The sequence below is a fragment of the Paroedura picta genome, chromosome 3, assembly GCF_049243985.1.
Source record: "Paroedura picta isolate Pp20150507F chromosome 3, Ppicta_v3.0, whole genome shotgun sequence".
NCBI classification, from domain to species: domain Eukaryota; kingdom Metazoa; phylum Chordata; class Lepidosauria; order Squamata; family Gekkonidae; genus Paroedura; species Paroedura picta.
In genome coordinates, this window is record NC_135371.1 from 55788543 (window position 1) to 55808284 (window position 19742).

Here is a 19742-nt window from a genome sequence, read left to right on the forward strand (position 1 = left end):
GTTATCATTAATGATGAAAAAAGAATGAAAATGCCAGATGAGCATATGTAGTACAAAATTAGGGAGAAAGTTTGCCCAGAGGGAATATATACAACATCAACGAAATGCAAGCCATTTGTGTGTGTGTGTGTGTGTGTATAGAAAGAAAGAAAGAAAGAAAGAAAGAAAGAAAGAAAGAAAGAAAGAAAGAAAGAAAGAAAGAAAGAAAGAAAGAAAGAAAGAAAGTTTCCTTGAAATCAGCTGGAAGAAAAATAATTTGAAAATGACATACTAATGAAAAACTAGCAACACATCACTTTGAAATAACACTTGTTCACAATTGACTACATAATTATGATTTGCAAGTCCGCCCCCAGTTATCAAATTTCCTACTACAATGATGCAAAATACTTTTTGCCAATTACAATATTTTGAATCAAAGATAATGAGACAAGTGATCTTTACAGTGTTACGCCTCTAACATTTAAATTCCATATTTTTGAGATGATTTCCATTTTTATGTCTTGCTGAGAATGCCTTTTCTTAAGCAAGGTCTGAAGAATCAGTTTAACGGATAGTGTACACACCACAGCTCAATTCTATGCATGTATACTCGGAAGTAAATCGTGCTTAGTCCGCTGATCTCGGTCCCAGGAAGGTGCGTGTGCAGGGCTGCTGCAACCTTAGAAACTTACATCAACATTCCAAGATGCTCCATTCATGTATTGCTTCCCTCCTCAAAGCACGTGAACGGACCACCCTCTAGTGGTCTGATAAAGCATTTTGCTTTCTGAAGTTGCTTAGCCGTCTTTTTTTTTTCTTCTTCTTCTCCAGGCAAAGAATATCACTGTATTCAGACTGCAGCTCGGTTTTGACTTCTTTTTGTGCTAAGAAGGCAGCCGACTGGGGAAGGACATTCCTCATAAATCCACGTAAGGCAGCATCTTCTCCCTTCCTCAGTACGAATACCTTCTCTCTGGTCCGCACAAAAATAGGAGATGCCCCAAGCGGAAGCTCTATTGTTATTTTTTCCATCCAGGGGATTTAATGCAGTTTCAAATGAGCAGTAAAATCGACAGAATCCTCTCACTAAATGTTGGGGCTACGACGCTGTCGAGCTACCCGCAGGTTTCTGACGCTGGGTTTTGAAAGTCATCTCCAGCCCACCAAAGTCTTCCGTTACATTTGCCAGGCGCTCGGCTGGTCAGAATTTACAGCGGCACTGGAGGAAGCCTGCCGGCCGGCCAGCAACCCATGCGGCCTGATCCCCCGCCCGGCTGGAAGGACGCAGCTGCTCGGATCCAACCCCCACGGCGACCATCTGACTGCGTGGGGTTTCGCCGTCGCCTTCGCTTTCCACTCGCGTCCTTCCTGTCTGGAGATCTCGCAGTGTTTGGTCTACACACATTTCTTGGCGCATCCCTCTTGCTTCCGTCCGAGGCCGACGGCGGCGGTCTGTCGAGTTCCACACGACTTTTCTGCACGCTGACCGCTTCGTTGCCGCCCGCTATCAACTGGTGTCTGCGATTCAAGGAATTACTCGAGCGGCGTTCCTTAGGCATTTAGATCCCTGCACACACCAACGGGGACCTTGCCGTGGAGGGAATGGGTTAACCCCGACAGCCAAACCGAGCGTAGTAGATGTGTGCAAAGAGATCTACAGTAAACAGCTCTTGAGCCGATTCGAAAACCCGGCATGGTGGTGCACGGCGATGCCTTGCTCGGGAAGGGAGCGTTCACCGTGCGGAGAGGGTTTGGGGAATGAGATCACTTGCCCCACCCCAAATCGAGGTTATTTTCTTGCAAGGATCCAGTTGGCTCCTAGCTAAATTCAGCAGTGTGCCCCCCCCCCCCACGCGTTCCCCTCCTGTCGCCTTTAAGCTGCGTGGAACTCACTGGCTTTTATTACTCTTCTCTGATTGCACAGGCGCGTGGTCATGAGGTTCTCGGTGTTGCACAATCCCTTTCCTTTCTTTCCCCATCGATTTTTTTCACCCAAAAAGATTTTTTTTTTTTTTACATTTGAGCTTGGGGTGTTTTAATTTAGGCCGCCTTGAAAATGCTTAACAGCTGCAGCCGCCTCTTTTGCCGCCATCCCCTCCCGGCTATATGCACTTGGGCCGCGTTTCCGTCCTACATCTTTGGGGGGGGGGGAAGAACGAGGAGCGGCGGGGGAAGGCGGAGTGGGCGGCGGGATCCCGGCCAGATCGCAGGGAAGCTGCAACAGCGGGATGTGGGGTGGGTCTGGAGTTTTCTGTCGGATGACCCATGAAACACTCCACTCCTGGGGGGGGGGCGGTAAAGAAAGGAGGAAGTCGGAGTTTTTAGAAAATCAAGTTGGCAGTTAGGGGGGTGGAGGCACGGCCAGAGCTTGAAGCCTCCTCAGCCGAGATCCATGTTGCATTGGAGGTGGCCTCGTCCTGGCCTTAGCCTGTTTTTCTTGCCAGTCAAGAGGCTCAAGTTGTTCGTGGCTTTCAAGGGATGGCAAGGCCAGCGCGTTGGATGGAGAGCCGGACGCGTGCCTGCCTCTCCCCGAGCCGCCTCGCTCCCGATTCATTCCAACACATTAAGGGCGGCGTGCTTCGGCTCCCCCTCCTCGCCGCTGCCGCCGCATCTCCCCATCCCCGCGGCGGAGCTGAGCGGCCAGCTCCCTCCCCAATTGCGCGCGTAAGAAGAACTTGAGGCAGGTGCGCGCCCCGCGGTAACTCCTCGGGGAAAGGGCGGCGCTGCGACCGGCGGGGGCGCGCGCCGCCTCCCCGCACCGGAGGAGCAAGTTTGATTGTTGCGCCGACGTCCTGCGGGAGCTGAGCGCCAGGCCAGCGCCAGGTGCCCGTCCCCAGCCGGCGCCAAGGCTCAGCGTGTCCGAGCGCAAGGGAGTGTGTGCGAGCGCCCAAAAAGCCAGGAGCGAGGGGAGGGGACGGGGAGAGCGACGGCGGGCGCATGCGCTCGGGCCGACCGTGCCATATTGGAATGAGGCGGTGAGCGGAGCGCCGGCGAGCCTTGCCCGAGCCCCGGCAGCGGCGCAGGGCTGGAAAAACTCCCCGCAGGTAAGGCGGGAGCGGGATGCGTGTCCCTCTGGGGAGGGCGGCGCCCGGGGCAGCTGCTGGGCGCGTTTTGCTGCCTGCCCACCCACCCGCGAGGGGGTTTTTCGGCTCCTGAAGTTTGATGCGGGAGACGGCGAGGGAGGGCGGCAGCAGTGGAAGAAGCAGCAGTAGCCAGCCAGTCAGCCAGGCAAGCAGGCGGGCGGGCGGAGCGCGGCGCTAGGGGAGGGGGCGAGAGCGAGCGAGTGGTGAGCGCTTCGCTCAGATGTACAAGCTGAAGCCGCCGCCGCCGCTGCAGTAATGGCAACTCCGTGCGCAGTTGGCGCTCATCGCGCAAGTCCCCGCGGGCCGACAGCGGCACGCGCCGGGGTGGGCAGCGCGCGGCCCAAGAGGGGACGCTGCCGGGTTGCCTTTGCGCTGTCGCCGCACCGACGCCAGGCTGCGTCCATGAAAAGTTTCGGCGGGCAGGGCACAGAGGCCACCCCCGCCCCCCCCCAGGTTGTGTGTCTGCGAAAGACTAAGCGCCCCCTCCCTCCTTAGTCACTTCGGTTTTCTGAGGCCGATCACTTCTGATGCACTTTCTGTTTCTGACTTCGGAGTGGGCAGGTCAGAGGAAAAAGTCATTTCAAGGTTCCCCTGGAAAGTTCTCCTGAACTTCTTGTGGCCATGTGTTTGGGGCATTTTGAGTGGGGCAGGGGCTTGGAAAATCCCCCCCCCCAAAAAAAAACACCATTGCTTCATTATTTCAGAAGAAGAGGCCTTCTGCCAACTGGACTGTTCTCCTGCCCCAAATACATGGTGGGGGGGAGTAATCTTTAAACGTACCCTGCGGGAACTCCATCGCATGCGCACCCGGCCACTGTAATGTGCGACACAATTTTGCCATCGGTCTGAGCTGTTTAGGCCGGTCCCCAGCCTGGTGGAAGCAGCAACTCGTCGCAGTTTGCCCCATTAATCCCCTCCCCTTTCCCCCCTGGTGGTGAGGGCTAGGGCCCGCGTATGCTGCCCACTCTTGTTTTGGTTTTACAGGACTACAGTTAAGTGAAGCCCAACCCTTTCCCACCCATCTTACAAATGCTGATGTTGTCTCCACCAGTGGAGAGTTTTTGTTTTCATTTAAACAACAACAACAACAACTGCTGTATTCTTTCAATACAGCACCTTGGCTTTACTCCCCCCCTTCTACACAAGAATCCTAGGCCGCCCCCCTTTTTTTTTTTTTTTTTGCTGTGGGAGTTTATCTGCCCTTGGAGATAATGCACCTGAAACTGTAAACACCGAATTTGGGATTGCTGCTGGGTAAACTGGATAATGATGCGTTAATATATTCAGTTCAGATGGGAGGGCGGCATAAGCTTATGGCAGCAGAAGTTCTTGTAGAAAGAGAAAAAAACATCCTTGTATTCATCAGGCAGTTAGTGACCTATGCATGTAAAAATGGAGAAGAGAATTTCTTGCATACCATTTGGAAAGCTCTCCATTTCAGTGTGGATGCCATTAGTGGATGCTGCAAACAAGTGAAGCCATGCCTGTGAATGAATAGAAGGAAGTCTAGGAGTGAGGTGTATTTTGTTCAAGGAGTAAAAGTCAAGCAGTTAATCAGTTCTGAAAAAGCAGTGCTGTTACTAGGTTTCTCCTACTCTCTGTAATAGGCCGGAGTCATGTCTGTTTAATGGTCCCATGTGGGTTTTGGCAGAAATTATTGTTACCTGCTTTGGAGAAATTTGCTGTCTTCTTTGAAAAGGTGTTTCAAAGCCTGTAACACTTAAGGCTGATAGTTTTCTCTACCTTATCCACATGGATAGGGGAAACCTAATACACTGTTCTTTACTGATGAAAATAAGATTCTACATAGTGGTTTGTATGGTTCTTTGCTTGCCACCAGCAGCAAGACAAGCTTGCCACCAGCAGCAAGAATGTTTAACAATGTTTTTGATGATGTACAGTATATAAGATGCAAATTCAATGTGTGTATCAAACCTGATATGTACTGTCCAACTGATTATCAAAGCGTAGCTCTTGTGCAACAGGTTGATTATCTAGTGGACAGGCTTCGGAGAGAGAAGTGTAAGCTTTGTGACTTTACAGAACACCTCAATTCTAAGTATATCTTCTGGAAAGCAACTTATTTATTACAGCAGAATATCCCTGCACCTGACCACTTTTGTATTGCTCTAGTTACTTATAGTAGACAGTGGTCTGATCAAAATGCCCCCCCCAATCAGAGACATCGATATAGTTGAGTTGTTTTTACAAAGCCAAATGAAGTGGGAGTGGGAGTGCAGTAGCTTTTAAAAGTGGGTAAAAATGAAGAACTTACTCCAATATTTCATGTTTCAGAGCTCTCTTCACCAGATGCATAAGAGTATAATCCCTTAGGTTAATTTATATGCACAACAGAAATGGCGGTTGGAAAAATGTTACAAAAGGAGACCAGTTCAAAATACGATCCAAACCACAGAATAATCCATTCTCTCAGCATGGGTGTGAGACACTCCCAGTTGTTTGATAGGCTAAGTGTAAAATATAGTGTAGGATAAAATGGGCTAAGAAAATACAGTAGGAAGGAAGTTATAGAATTTTGGCTGGAGTAATTGACCTCTAAAAGGTGTGACATCTGAAAGATGCAAGACATTAGCATCCATAGTGAGTGAGGAATACAAGTTCCTATTAGGCAGGAAGGAAAATGAATCATCTTGAATTTGATATTTCTAATTCTTTCCCCCCCAGTTGGATCCTTCCTTTAAAGTTCCTTTATAAGAGAACTGTAACTTTTCTGATCAGCAATGGTATAAATGTTTATGCACCGGTCCGATTACTAATGTCAGAAGATTCAATATTGTTTGTCTTTAAGCTACCCCTGTCCTCATGTTTTATTCTAGCATGGCTACTCATCTAGATTTAAGGACTAGCTGAGCTCCAGTTTTTTGAAACTTTTCTGGTTCATAGTTGGCTGATCAGGTTGCCAGCATAAGGCAGTATCCTATGTTTTATGAATATACACTGAGGTGGTATATTTAATTCCATATGTGCACACTGTGTGTGAGTGTGAAATCCAAAACCAGATTCATATGCACATAAATCGAGTGGTATAGATTATTTTAAAACTTGAAATTGTATGGATTTTTAAATCATTAAACTCTGTTGTGAACTGCCTTGAGACCATTCTGAGATGGGGAGCCTATAAACTTCAGTATATATAAATAAATAATTTAGAAATCAAAATATAGAATAAAGTTTGAGCCCAGTGGCTCAAATTTAAACTTTGTTGGTCTTAAAGGTGCCACTGGACTTGGACTTTGTTTTGTTGCTTCAGACCAACTACCCACCTGAATCTATGGATTGATACCTGCTTTGGATATGGTCATGCACCTTCACTCTAAATCAGTTGCATAGAAGTTGTCCACTGGTTTTGAGGGGAACCTTGCAAGTCCTTACCATGTTTAGGCTAGGATATAATAAGAGGAAAGTTTAGTCTGGTTCTTTGGGCAGGGCTGAGTCATTAATTATAGTCTCTATTTGCAGGGACGAAAAGAGAGGCTGTAATCAAGCTGGGATTCCAACAACACTACTTTCTTGCACTCCTCCATTACAGTTAAAGCCCATTAAGTAAAGTGTCGCTCCCTGGCAATATGAGCCATTGCCTTGGGCCGCTTCCTGCATGGATGAATGTACCATAAGACCTGACTTAGAACCAATTCAGAGATGAAGAAATAGCTGCGGTACAGCTCTTCCTCAATTTTTCCACTTTAGACTACAATGGAGGAACCAAATGCTTTCCATTTTTATTAAACACAAAAACTCCCCCAGGCTCCCTGCATATGGTTACGTTTCATGCTTGGAGAAGACTTTTAAATTTAGCCCTGTACAGATTCATCGTTTTTTTAATTTGGCCGGAGCACTTTCACCCAGTAAAACTTCTGCAGTAAACTGGGAAAGTTGTATCATGCATTCTTTGCTGGGCATTTGGATCTGTACCGAGTAGGGTGTCATAGTTCAGATACATGATAGAATTTAGAATTGATTCCTGCTTACAGGATTCCCTTGCCTTGGAAGGCCTAGGTACATCTCAGAAACTATGCTGGGTCAGCTCTGGTTAGTCCTTGGATGGAAAACCATCAAGGAAGCCCACAGTCACTATGCAGATTTGAGGGATGACAAACCACCTCTGTTTGCCTCTTGCCTTTAAAAAACACATGGTGGATCTCTGCAAGTGGGCTGTGACTTGATTTATACATATACATACACTCTCCATGCGTGCATAACACTCTTTCAGATTGCCTGAAAGTTGGTAGTTCCTTCCCTCCATATGCCACTTCTAAACCATTCCTTGATTTCAGTGTAGCTGTGTAGTAGACTTAATGAGCATCTCTCTTTTAATGATTCCAAATGTTTGAGTCTTGTTGCAGAAAGGCATTTTAAAATACATGGGCCTCAAATTAATCCAGTGGTCCCCAACCCCTGGGCTGCATGCCAGGCCACGAAGGCCTCAGTGCCGGGCTGTGGCTCCCTCTTCCCGCCCCCCCCTCAGCGAGAAGCTCGCCAGGCCGCGAGCAAATCGGCCGCCAAAGCGGCTGATTAGCTTGCGGCCCGGCAAGCTTCTTGCTTTGGGAGGCGGGGGAAGAGAAGCTTGCCGGGCCGCAAGCTAATTGGCCGCTTTGGCAGCCGATTTCCTTGCAGCCTGGAGGGGCAGGGAAAGGGGGCCGCCGGCATGCCGGCAGCGCAAACGCGCATGCGCAGACTTGCCACGCATGCACGTTTGCATCCAGCGGGGGCGCAAACGCGCACGCGCGGCAAGTCCGCGTGTGCGCGTTTGCGCCGGGGCTGCCACCCATGTGCGGGGCCTGGGTCGCCCTCTTTCCACACCCCAGCGCAGCGGTCTGCGGCCTGCAAAAGGTTGCGGACCGCTGGTCTAATCCACTGTTTTGTGAAAGCCCTGGAAGGGTTTCCTGAATGGGAGTTAATTAATTTTTATATTAAAAAATTGTTAAACATTTATCCGTGATATGACCATATATGGCCATGTCGACCTGTCTCCCACACCCCAAAATGGCCAATGATGGGCCTAGAAGGGGTAGGAAGGGGAGGGACCTTGGCTATGGCACAGCTCTGCTTCCCAACCATATTCTGCACGATTGTGCCACTTCTGGGGTTTCTCAAATCCTGAAGAATGTTCCAGGGGTTTCTCAATGGTAAAGCTGAGAGAGGCTGGTCTAATCAATACATATGTTATATTCCTCATTCTTAATCTCATGTTTACATTATAACTTATGATAGTTGTTAGTTGTTGGAAGTGAGGCTGAGGATTAAGCCTGTCTCTTCTCAGCATTTCTGAGAACAACAGAACAATGATCTGCAACGATGAACAAAGCATCTTCTATTCTCTTGGAAGGCTGTGTTCATATATCATACCAATCTGCAAGAACATGATTACCAGGCATGAACCCCGTTTGTTATGCTCACACGTGCTCTTAACACCCCTAGCACCTGAAGTTTGACATACTTTTCCTCTTGATCAAGCTCCGATTTTGATGCTCAGTTGCAGGTGCTTCTGTGAAATACAGTTTGTTTTCTCCAGGTTTCAGTCCTGCTTTGTGGACGGTAAATAGACTGAGACCCCTGCATTCAGACATCACAGTGAATTGAAGTCTGGTTAAATCAGGAAATGTTTAATCAGGTGCCACATGCTAGAAGAGAAGGGAGAAGGGGAGAGCCAGAGGTGGGTGTGAACACAGCCACAAACCGCGGGTGCCCAGTTGGAGTTAATTGTAGCTTGTTGCAGTTTCTGGATGCAGGCAGAGTGAAATGGGTGACAAGTAAAGACCTTCCCATTCAGTTTGGCGGAGGCTTGGCCTTCATTTTCAGGAAGAATGCATGGGGGGATTTTCTTCATTTTCAAAGCAGGCTATATCCCACCAGCTTTTCCACTTAATCTCTTATGATGCCCTTCTTCACCACTGACACAGGCTCACATACGTTTTATCCATATTAATTAATTATTTATTTATTTTACAGCACTCCCTTCCCAGTGGGGACCCACAGTAGCTTACATAATTCTTTCTTTTGTTTTATTCTCACAACTAACCTCTGAGGTAGGCCAGATATAGTATGTCTCTGGCCCCAGGTCATCCCACTAGCTTCCATAGCAGAGCGAGCATTCAAACCTGGGTTCCTTAGATCCTGGTCCGCCAGTTTAACCACTACGTCACACCGGTTCACTTGCGGGTACTGCCATTTGCAGCTTAATCTTCTCAGTGCTCAAAAGCAGCTCCTCTTCCTTTCATAGTGGAAGACTCATAGCATGTCATACATGCTGCTGCTTTTGTGTCTGGATGTTAAATACTTTAAAACTTGTGTTATTTTATTTATTTTAATTTTTTTCTTGTATTCCAGAAAGTTCATTAGAGTGCTACTGTAATAGCAAATTTAAAGGGGGGGTGGGTGAAGAAGACTTCCATAGCCTTTTTTATTTAGAATATGTTTTAGATTTTTTAAACACAGCAGAAATCCACCCTTCCCTGGAAAAATTAGGCTTTCTCCCTGTATATATGTAAGAAGAAGAAGAAGAAGAAGAGTTGGTTCTTATATGCCGCTTTTCCCTACCCGAAGGAGGCTCAAAGCGGCTTACAGTCGCCTTCCCATTCCTCTCCCCACAACAGACACCCTGTGAGGTGGGTGAGGCTGAGAGAGCCCTGATATCACTGCTTGGTCAGAACAGCTTTATCAGTGCTGTGGCGAGCCCAAGGTCACCCAGCTGGTTCCATGTGGGGGAGTGTGAGAATCGAACCTGACATGCCAGATTAGAAGTCTGCACTCTTAACCACTACACCAAACTGGCTCTCCCCACTGTAAGGAGTCCCCCACTGTTATGCAATGGTACAACAGCATTTCACTGTAAATCATTTTTAAGTTTATAAAATCCCTTGCTTCTCATGAAGGGGATTGCTGAATTTGCAAATGTACCTGCAAAGCATTTTTATCTGACCAAGTCAGGAAGACCTTTTGGGCAAATTATGCTCAGTTCATAACTCAATCCAGATACATTCATACTTTGAGTCAGGTAATAGAAAACTTGAGTGGCATCATGAACTGAAATGGAGAAGGCAGTTACATGCAATCTTGGTGGATGAGTTCTTTTGCATCTATAAATTAAATGGTGTAAATACATGAATTTATTCACACTGATAAAGCGAGTACTGTTGGAGGGCCAGCATGGTGTGGTGGTTAAGAGTGGCAGCTCTTAACCACCCCTCCCCCCCATATGAAGCCTGCTGGGTGTCCTTGGGCATGTTCTCTCAGAACTGCCTTAGCCCCACCTTTCTCATGCGTTGTTGGTTGTGTAGAGTGGAAGGGGATTGTAAGCTACTTTGAGACTCCTTAGGGTAGAGAAAAGCCAACTCTTTTGTGACTGAACAACTATAGGTATTTATTTATTCTTTAATTTATATACCGCTGCTCTCAAAGACTCATGATGGCTTACAATAAAGTAATAAAAACACACAACCCTTAAAATCCCCAACACATTAAAAGATGGCTATTCATTGGAGTTAACTCCACATCTCCATCCCCACCCCCCATCCAGCTAGCAGTCCAGAGCTCTTTCCTTAGGAGCAAGGGTCCTGATCTTACTGGTTCTAGGGGATCCCCTGACTGTAGTTCTGGGACCTCAGCCTGGCCTCAACCATACGCTTGGCAGAAGAGTTCCATCTTACAGGCCCTGAGGAATGCTGATAACTCCAGCAGGGTCCTTAGCTTCTTCCAGGAACTCATTCCACCAGGCTGGGACCAGGGCCGAAAAAGCCCTGGCCGAGGCCAGGTGAATGTCCCGGGGGCCCTGCAGATTCATATCCACAGAGCAGAGTGCCCTGTGGGGGGCATAGGCAGAGAAGCGGTCCCGCTGATATGCAAGGCACAAGCCACATATAGCCTTGAATGTTAAAATCAAAAACTTGATCTGGAAACAGACTGATAACCAATGAAGATGACATAACACCGGCTGGATATGGGCCCTCCAAGATGTGCCAGTGATGATCCTCGCAGTTGCATTTTGTACCTGCTATAATTTCTGGGTCAAAGCTAAGGGTAGACCCGCGTAGAACAAGTTACAGTAGTCTAACCTGGAAGTGATCATTGCATGGATCATTGTGTCCAGATGTTCAGAGGATATTTAGGGTGCTAGTACCCGCACTTGGCGCAGATGAAAAAACGCCATTTTAGGCTACCTTTCTGACCTGCGCCTCCATGGAGAGCAGTGGTTCTCAACCTGGGGGTCAAACAACCCTTTCACAGGGGTCGTGGCAGGGCAAGCAGCTTGGCAGGCTCCTACAGTTGTATACGCAGCCTCTGCAGGCGCACCCACTAGTTGCGCAGTGTGTCCCGCTCCAGCGCCACCTCCTCTTGGGCCCGGCTCAGCTTGGCCATCGCCAGCCACAGCTCGGCCACCTCCTCCTCCTCCGCAGGCTGCTTCTCCTACCCGCGCCGCTAGCTCCTGTGCTAGGCGCCCATTCTCCTCCTCCAGCGCCCACCCTCACCCCACATAGGCATGCAGGTGGCAGTACAGCTCCTGCAGCTTGCCCTGCATGGCTGCAACTCTATGTTGTGGTTGGGGGTCACCACAACATGAGGAACTGTATTAAAGGATAGCGGCATTAGGAAGGTTGAGAACCACTGATGGAGAGGGAGGCATCAAAGATCACCCCCAAATTCCTGGCGGTTGGTGCAGGTGCCAATTGCACCCCATCCAGGCATGGGAGGTTCGCTTCTTGATCCTAAAGGGCTTTAAAGCTGGCACTGGATTCTGCATCAGGTGGGGACTGCTTATAGTGAACTGAGCCTCCCAACTTAGCAATAGATATTTATTTATTGTTTAGATATATATCCCACCAAGCCACTTTGTGGCAGATAACAACAAAATAATGGTTACATAATAATCAAAACATTAGTACCATTGATATTAATTAAAACAATTTAAAACTAATTAAAATATTCCTTAAGCACCCATTGCACAGCAGTAGCAAGCACTTGCCATCATTTTCTTCATTGGGGGGGGGGCAGTCTGTCATAGGAGGCCCGCTCAAAGATATCACTATCGTTCCTTTTACAGTTCATTTGGATCCTACTGCTTTTTTATTCCATACATAGCTCTGGCGCATGGGAAAGATAAAGAGTGAGGGAAGCATGGGTTTAGTAAAACATTTTGATGTTTGTGTTCATAGTATTTTTATAGTTCCTTGTGTTTGGTATTCTCAAAGCTTTTGTACATAATTAATTTTCATAACTCCTGCTTCCCTCACAATATGGGGGATGCTAAAACAACTCCATGGCAGATCTAGAAATAAAATCTTCTTTAACCTTATTCTTTAATGTATCAGACTTTTTTGGTAGGTTGTGAGAGGCATGTGTTGATTCAGTTGTCAAATATCTTATGTAGTGATCCTCTGTCATGGATAGTTAGCATCACCCTGTGATAGAAATAGGAAGCTCTAGTTCATGGGAACATTATTTACAAAGGCAAGATGATGCATAAATTCCATAAACCGCTTTCAGTGCATGCCCCTAAGTGCTAGGATGCTCTTGTGTATGTTGACCTTGCTAGAGGCTGGAGTTGATAGATCAGATGTCTTTGTAACTGTTCTGTCTTCTGATCAACCTGTATATTGGATTGTCTTTCTGATCTTTGAGTATTACCAGTGCCACATATGAGTAGTTCCATGGGAAGGTATTGAAACTGCTTCACATGTTTCCCTGTCAAAGGAAAAAGAGGATGTATTGGGAAAGTCTGCAGGGTTCTTAGATTGTGTTTACTACAGAATGTTCCAACTCCCTAAGGTCCTGAAGGCAATTATCCTAGCACAAAGTCCCCTGTCTGAATCTGTTTCTTTGCTGGAATTCTTCTTTTACTTGCCTCTCAGGCACTTTGTGCCTGCAATGGGAAGTCTGTTTTGTACAAGGACGGGCAGAAAGGTTTTCAGTGCAGGTGTTGGTTTGTACATAACACTGTTGATGCTGATCTGTTGAATACTGAGCTTACTCAGTTGCAGGTAGCATTAGTTTAAGGGTTTCCTTTACCAAGAGATGAGAGAGAATAGAAGATTGTAGTATTACAGCAGCCAGAATAGCAGAGTAGATCACACTCCCTGTTCAGGCCTTTGGAATCTGCTGTAATTTACATACGTATTCCTTTGCCCATGCAAGTGGTAGAGAAAATTTGGAGACTAGGCTTTGCTATTTCTTTCAGATATATTTTGGTTTCCAGACTTCAGGTCTTGCCAAAGATCAGTGCTTAGGTCATGCAATAGTTTTTCAATTGTGTCTGTTCTACAGTTCTGACTAGCAGTTTATGAATGTGCTGATCGTTCTTTATAGATGATAAATTGTAGGGGAAGTTCACCGTTGTCTTCCGTGAAATTAAATTATGTGAGCAATTAAGGATATTTTTTAAAGCTTCAGTCCCAGTACTAAAAGCATGGATTGCATTCACATATTATGTAGATGCATATAGTATTTAAGGTATACGTGTTTAGGCAGTATTAATTAGCCATATAGTGTTTAGACAGTATAAGAACCAAATGTCTGCAACTGAGTTAAGAATCACTAATGTCCACTAGATGTGATATGTTGATCAGTATTTCAGAAATGTACAGGTTTGAGTCCCTGTATGTTATAGACATTCTAGGCAACTTTGGGCAACCCACCATCTTTCATTTTCAGTTTTTTAGATGCAGATTATTATATATTATTTATGTATATAATATTATTCATATATATGTGTGTGTGTGTGTGTGTGTGTGTGTGTTAGAAGAATGAACAAAAGATTTTCAGTACAATCCTATGCAGAATTATTCTACTCTAAACCCACTGATTTATCTGGGTATGGGCTGGAGTCTGAAATCCTAAATGTACCCCGGGGAAAGGAATAATATTACAGGATTTTATTAGGAAGAGTAGATTAGTGAAGCAAGGCTGCAATCCTAAATGCATGAAGTTGAAAATAAACTTTAATTAGATTAAATCAGGGCATATTATACAACAAATGAAGTGTTTGTTTTCATATGACATCATGCACGCACAAGTGTTAGAAAATAGTATTGGGGTTCTTTTCCCCTTCCATTGACGGAACTGCTCAGTGTAATTGGCAACTGGGGATGCAAACAACCCCTGTAGAGTTACGATTACAAGTTACGATTACATTGATTAGACTGACAAACTATAGTCTTGCACACAGTTGCGTTTCAGTGGACATACTGGGTCTGGGATTATTCCCTTAAATCTACCGTATGCTGCTCCTGTTCAGCCTCCATTTATTCTAGCAGAGTTTGTTCATGGATTCTGTGTCCTGAAACAAATGGAGTGGCATCCAGTGGGTTGATTCCTTAATTAGTAATGGTCAGTACTAGACTAAGCTTGGCAGTTTATTGTGCCGGAATGGATCATTGCTATTCCTGTGCACTCTAGGTCACTCTTGACAACAGCTAGCCGGCACTGAAGATTAATAGTTGGTGCTTGTTCACTTAATCTGTTTTCATTCATTTGCTGTTAATCTTTAGGACACTCTTTTTCCTTTATGGAGCTGAATAAACCATTTTTCATTAGCAAAATCAGTTTCAGGGAATCACCTATAATAGCAAATAGCTGAAAGTGATGGTATCTCAAAATGATGTGGCTATTAAAAATGCTTTGATATTCTCTTTGTGTTTGGGTGATGAAAGATAGAGATGAATTCTTGATGTTCTAATAAAATACTGTACAATGCTAAACAAGCCTTAACTAGTATCTTGGAGAAATGGAAGTGCAGGTACTCAGGTTCTTTTAGGATTGAACCTTCAGCATTCTTTTCTGATATCACAGACCAAAGGAATACAGGAGTTTCTGTAGTGCTCCCTTAAGGAATTTCCTAGAAGGAATTAAGTTTTTAGCAATCATAATTACTTGGAATTATCCAACTTTATTAATTAATGTATGTCCTATCTCTCTGAAACCAGGAACCCGGTGTAGCATATGTGGTTAACTTACTGTGTTACTGCAGCAAAATGAATACTGAGCCCTGGTTCAGATGTAAACTATTGTTTGCTGTTATGTGAAAGAAGTTAAGATATTCACTGTGCATGGCCAACAATAGAAGAAAACAACAGAATGGGGAGGACCAGAGATTTTTTCAAGAAAATTGGAGATATGAAGAGAACATTTCATGCAAAGATGGGTATGATAAAGCAGTGGTCCCCAACCTCCGGTCCAGGGACAGGTAGCGGTCCATGGATCAGTCGGTACCAGACCGCGGTTCTTCCTCATTCTCCTTCCTGGCTGCTGCCTCGGAGGCTGCCCTGCCACTTTGCCGCCAGCTCACCTTTGTTGCTCTGCAGCGGCCGCCATGGCTGGGGCTCCCCCTCAGCGTGGCTCTGCGCAGCTGGTGCTGGCAGTGCACCTCAATGGGCAGCGGAAAGTCAGGGGTGCCGGCGAGAAAGCAAGCGGAGCAGGTGCTCAGGCGGCGGTGGCAACGTCCCTCGGCAAAAGACTACCACCACCATCCCGGGCCTCAGTAAAATTGTCAAGCATTGACTGGTCCCCAGAGATTAAAAGGTTGGGGACCACTGTGATAAAGGACCAAAATGGTAAGGACCTCACAGAAGCAGAAGAAATTTTTAAAAGATGGCAAAATTATACAGAGGAACTATACAAGAGCGAGGTTAACATCCCTGATAACCCTGATGGGGCAGTTACTGACCTGGAGCCAGACATCCTGGAATGTGAAGTCAAATGGGCCTCAGGAAGTCTGAGCAACAACAAAGCTAGTGGTTGTGACAGCATTCCAGTTGAAGTATTCAAAATCTTAAAACATGATGCAGTAAAAGTGCTACACTCAATATGCCAGCAAATTTGGAAAACTCAACAATGGCCACAGGATTCCAATCCCAAAGAAGGGCAATGCCAAAGAATGTTCAAACTACCACACCATTGCACTTATTTCTCATGCTAGCAAAGTTATGCTCAAAATCCTACAGGCTAGGCTCCAGCAATATGTGGACCGTGAACTTCCAGAAGTACAGACAGGATTTCGAAGAGGCAGAAAGAACTAGAGATCAAATTGCCAACATACGCTTGATCATAGAGAAAGCTAGGGAGTTCCAGAAAAACATCTACTTCTACTTCATTTACTATGTTAAAGCCTTTGATTGTGTGGAGCACAACAAATTGTGGCAAGTTCTTAAAGAGATGGGAATACCAGAGCATCTTATCTGTCTCTTGAGAAACCTATATGCAGGTCAAGAAGCAACAGTGAGAACCAGGCATGGAATCACTGATTGGTTCAAAATTGAGAAAGGAGTTCGGCAAGGCTGTATATTGTCGCCTTGCCTATTTAACTTGTATGCGGAGCACATCATGAGAAAGGCGGGATTAGAGGAGTCACAAATTGGGATCAAGATTGCAGGGAGAAATATCAACAACCTCAGATATGCAGATGATACCACTCTAATGGCAGAAAGTGAAGAGAATCTAAAGAGCCTGTTGATGCAGGTGAAGGAGGAGAGTGCAAAAGTTGGCTTTAAACTCAACATCAAGAAAACAAAGATCATGGCATCTGGCCCTCTCTATTCCTGGCAAATAGATGGGGAAGAAATTGAGATAGTGACAGATTTTATTTTCCTGGGCTCCAAGATCACTGCAGATGGGGACTGCAGCAAAGAAATTAAAAGACGCTTGCTCTTGGGGAGGAAAGCTATGGCAAATCTAGACAGCATCCTAAAAAGCAGAGACATCACCCTGCCAACAAAAGTGTGTTTAGTCAAGGCTATGGTATTCCCAGTTGTAATGTATGGCTGCGAAAGTTGGACCATAAGGAAGGCCGAGCATCAAAGAATTGAGGCTTTTGAACTCTGGTGCTTTTGAACTCTGGAGAAGACATGCGAGTCCCTTGGACTGCAAGGCGAATAAAATTGTCAGTCCTAGAGGAGGTCAGCCCTGCCTACTCCTTAGAAGGCCAGATCCTGAAGATGAAACTCAAATACTTTGGCCACCTCATGAGAAGGAAGGACTCCCTGGAGAAGAGCCTAATGCTGGGAGCGATTGAGGGCAAAAGAAGGGGACGACAGAGAATGAGGGGGCTGGATGGAGTAACTGAAGCAGTAGGTGCAAACTTAAATGACAGAGGAGAGGAAGGCCTGGAGGATCATTGTCCATGGGGTTGCGATGGGTCAGACACGACTTCGCACCTAACAACAACAATGGCCAACTAAAAGAAACATAGAGCTGGAAGGTACCTCAAATTTAGTCTAAATACCAACCTGGTGAAATGAGCTTCCAGGAGAGCCCTGATAGAGTTATTAGAGTCCAGCAGGGCCTGCAAAACGGAGCTTTTCTGCCAGCTCTTTGGTTGAGGTCAGAGCCAGGAACAACAGGAGACCCTCCTCAGGCTACATGGTAATATCCAGCGTACCCCATCCTGGGGGGCGGGGCAGCTGCAGAGATGAGGGGAGGGGCTGTACCACTAATCTTTTATCTTTTTAAGCTATGCTCTGTTGTTCTGTTATGGGATAGGGTTTTTATATTGTATCCCACCACGAGTCTCCTGAGAGTTGCAGGCTAATAAATAAATAACTATCTTCCACCCACGCCTATTTCCCCAGTGACCCCTGCTATAAGGCCAGGGGAAGGCCAAAACTCTCTATTCTGGCCTGTAGGATAATTCCTTCTTCACCCCATAGTGGCAATAGGCATTTCCCTGGGCATGCGACTCCAAGATCTTAGCACTGGCTCATCCCTTCCTGTCCTCCCTCTGCCTAAGTCCACAGAATGATCTGCCTAAATGCACCGAATCAGATCTTTTTTGCAAATACTAATGCCAAGAAAAGTCTCCCCATCCTATAATTATGCATTTGAATATTCTACCTAGATGCAGAACTTTACATTGATCTCTGAAAATCATTTTGTTAGTGTCAGCCCAGTTTTCCAGTCTGTCAAGATCATCCTGTATTTTGATTCTGTCATCGAATGTTCCGGTAAGTAGCTGTGTTGGTCTGGAGCAGCAGAACAAAATTTAAATCCAGTGGCACCTTTAAGAGCAACCAAGTTTTATTCAAGGCATAAGCTTATATGTGCAAGCACATTTCTTCAGATACAGAAGTGTGCTTGCACATTGTGAATAAGACCATGGTTGGTCTTAAAACCAACCTGAACTCAAAACTTTGCTACCCTTCCCGATTTAGTGTCATCTGTATATTTAATTAGCGTTCCCTCTGTTCCTTCATCCAATCCAAGTCATTTATAATGGTGTTCAACAACACTGGGCCCAGGGCATATCTCTGAAGCACTCCACTTGTCATTCCTCTCCAAGAGGATGAGGAACTATCAAGAAGTAGTACTTGCTGGACACAATTTGTCCAGCAGTTACAAGTCTACCTAACAGTTACAGTATCCAACCACATTTTGCCATAGTTTGATGGTACTGACTGGTGAATCATGGTTTACCAATTAGGATTAGACCATTGTTCAGAATTTCAGTTAACAGTGTAAGTTTTTGAACTATGGCTTCCCATGAAAATAGTAATTACTTAGTAGCTGTTCAAGCATTTGAGGGGGTGGGGAGAGCACGTGAACCCAAATGTTTGCTTTACAGAACATTCTTGAGGTTGCTGTTCCTCAGTGATGGTCCATATTCAGTTTCTTTATATCAGGAAAACAAATATCTTTCCTACTATTAGGAATAGATTCTCCCCCCCCCTCCCCTTTGAACACATCAATTGGTCTGTTTGTGTTGAAATCTCTCAGAAGATTGGGTCGTTTCAATGCCCCAATCATCTCAACAATTCAGCCGGGACGTAAATTGTAGGGTTTGGTGCCTTCAGAAGGTAATAATAAACCTCACAACAATGATGTGCTTCTGACACACCTGCTAATTGGAGTGACTGCGTCAGAGCAAAACATCCAGTAGATGCATCAGTCTTTGTGTGGGGTAGTAATTCAATGCTGACAGTACTGTTCTTGTTATGAAGACTTACTCTTGATACTTGTGTTGAAATCTCTAAATCTGTGTAGTGTCAGTGCACATCATCCCAATGTTCAAAGAGTTTGTTGTATAACTAGTGTGAATATAGCAGAGGCTTTGTAGGGATTTTTATAGAACGTGATGGTTGCTGAATTGAGGTGTTTGTGTGTTCTTACATGAACACATTGTGTAAACACCTCCGAGGGAGGTCAGCACTACTATCTTCAGAGCCTAGTATGCAAACTTTTAATGCTGTAGATTTTTTTTAAAAAAAGATCCTTGGATCAGAATTCTCTAAGTTTAACTGAGTTAAGGAACAAATCTTTGATGGAAAAATATAATTATTATAATTCGGCTTCATTTCCTGTGAAAATAAACTGGATCCATTACTTTTAGCGATGGCTGTTTTATCAGTGAAGAGAAGGAATGGTTCTGCAGTTTATGGTACTTAAATCTGAATTGTTGGTATAAGATGTTTAAAATGTTTGCAGAACATTTTATCTGATACCTTATGTAATATATAAAAATAAGTATTTGTAACATGACTGACAATTTAAACATGCTTAGCTTGCTCGGCTTTAGAGATTACTATCCGGCAACATTATATAAGACTCAGTAGAAAAATCATCGTAATCAGCGGAGCATTCCCTTAGAGGTAACTACATTTGGCAATAAAGAACCACCAGAAAGGTTACAGATAATTGCCTAGCAAATAATAAAGCTAAGTAGTAGTGAATAAATAA

At 45.3% G+C, this 19742-nt stretch overlaps 1 protein-coding gene across 1 annotated transcript in view; it reads left to right on the plus strand.

Annotated features, from left to right (window-relative positions):
* Window positions 1-2758: 2758 nt before the first annotated feature.
* Window positions 2759-19742, plus strand: part of SFMBT1 (Scm like with four mbt domains 1) — a 109992-nt gene continuing 93008 nt past the window's right edge. Inside the window, exon 1 of the mRNA XM_077325762.1 lies at window positions 2759-3026. The gene's annotated coding sequence lies outside the window, so the exon portion shown is untranslated. The remainder of the gene's footprint in view (window positions 3027-19742) is intronic.